Here is a 1800-nt window from a genome sequence, read left to right as displayed (position 1 = left end):
ATGATTATCTACCCGGACCTCCTCAGCTACGATGAGATGTTCTCCGACAACTACAAGATCCGGGCTGTGCCTGGAGGTGGAGGGGAAGATGGTCAGTAGGACACAAGGTAACATTGATGACTTGCTTATTGGTGGAAATGCCTCCGCTGAAGGCAGGGAGGGCAAAGGTACCTAAAGCGCAGTAATCACTGGTGTCGATATTGTCATGAACCATCACCTGCAGGAGAAGTTTCACAAAAGAAGCCTGCGAGAAATACATCAAAGATTACATGAAATCAATCAAAGGCAAACTTGAAGAACAGAGACCAGAAAGAGTAAAACCTTTTATGACAGGGGCTGCAGAACAAATCAAGCACATCCTTGCTAATTTCAAAAACTCCCAGTTCTTTACTAGTGAAAACATGGATCCAGATGGCATGGTTGCTCTATTGGACTACCGTGAGGATGGTGTGACCTCATATATGATTTTCTTTAAGGATGGTTTAGAAATGGAAAATGTTAACAAATTTGGCAATTACTTTGGATCTATCACCTGTCATCATAACTGGCTTCTGCTTGCCATCCACACAACACCAGGACTTAAGACAAATGGGACTGATGTCATCTTGAGCTCTTCACTTAATTTGACCATGATTTATTTGGAGTGGAGGCATTGTTTTTAAGAAAAACGTGTCATGTAGGTTGTCTAAAAATAAAATACATTTAAACTCATTTGAGAGAATGCCTTTTAGTTTAATGTATAGTTAAACCAAATTCATCCTGTAGTGTTCCTGGAGGAGCTAGAGCCTGGTTGTAGGCTACTACTCATCAATTAACTTCTACAGTGTTGACTACTTCTGGGACTGGAATATAAAAATGAATCAAAGGTTTTGATTATGAGTTGCAATAAAGGGAAAGACCATGCTCATAGCAGTGCCAACATCTGAAGTGTGGAGCCTTACCCATTTCATCACCTACAACGGAAGTAGTTAACTGCAAGAGATTACCAAGAGAATAAAAAGAGACTCATTCAGTGGGGGGGAAAAAAAGATATGAGTATTTTATACATCACAATGACCCTGTTATAATATTCTGTGTTTTACTGTGTACTTACTATTACCAGTGAGTTTTGTACCTTCAGATGATTTCTTTTTTTTTTTCAGATGAAGTCTCACTCTTGTTCCCCAGGCTGGAGTGCAATGGCGCGATCTCGGCTTACTGCAACCTCCACTTCCCGGGTTCAAGCAATTATCCTGCCTCAACCTCCCGAGTAGCTGGGATTACAGACGCCTGCCACCACACCCAGCTAATTTTTGTATTTTAAGTAGAGATGAGGGTTCACCATGTTGGTCAGGCTGGTCTCGAACTCCTGACCTCAGGTGATCCGCCCGCCTTGGCCTCCCAAAGTGCTGGGATTACAGGCGTGAGCCACTGCGTGTGGCCTCAGGTGATTTCTTACAACTCATTAACATCCTTTTTTTTTTCAGATTGAAGAACTTTCTTTAGCATTTCTTGGAGGGCAAGTCTGTTGTTGATGAAATCCCTCAGCTTCAGTTTGTCTAAGAAAGTCTTTATTTCTCCTTCATGTTTGAAGGATATTTTTGCCAGATATACTAATCTAGAGTAAAAGGCTTTTTTCCTTCACCACGTTAAATATGTCATACCACTTTCTGCTGGCCTATAAGGTTTCACTGAAAAGTCTGCTGCCAGGAATATTGGAACTCTGTTCTTTCTTTTTTTTCCCTCTTTCTTTTCCTTCCTTCCTTCCTTCCTTCCTTCCTTCCTTCCTTCCTTCCTTCCTTCCTTCCTTCCTTCCCTCCC

At 41.7% G+C, this 1800-nt stretch overlaps 1 pseudogene across 1 annotated transcript; it reads left to right on the top strand.

Annotated features, from left to right (window-relative positions):
• Window positions 1–1016, top strand: LOC108543883 (translationally-controlled tumor protein pseudogene; annotated as a pseudogene). The gene has a single exon (XR_001889696.1). The product of XR_001889696.1 is annotated as a translationally-controlled tumor protein pseudogene (transcript).
• Window positions 1017–1800: the final 784 nt, after the last annotated feature.

The sequence above is a fragment of the Rhinopithecus bieti genome, unplaced genomic scaffold, assembly GCF_001698545.2.
Source record: "Rhinopithecus bieti isolate Rb0 unplaced genomic scaffold, ASM169854v2 scaffold_25740, whole genome shotgun sequence".
NCBI lineage: Eukaryota > Metazoa > Chordata > Mammalia > Primates > Cercopithecidae > Rhinopithecus > Rhinopithecus bieti.
This window is presented reverse-complemented; position numbering and strand designations above follow the sequence as displayed.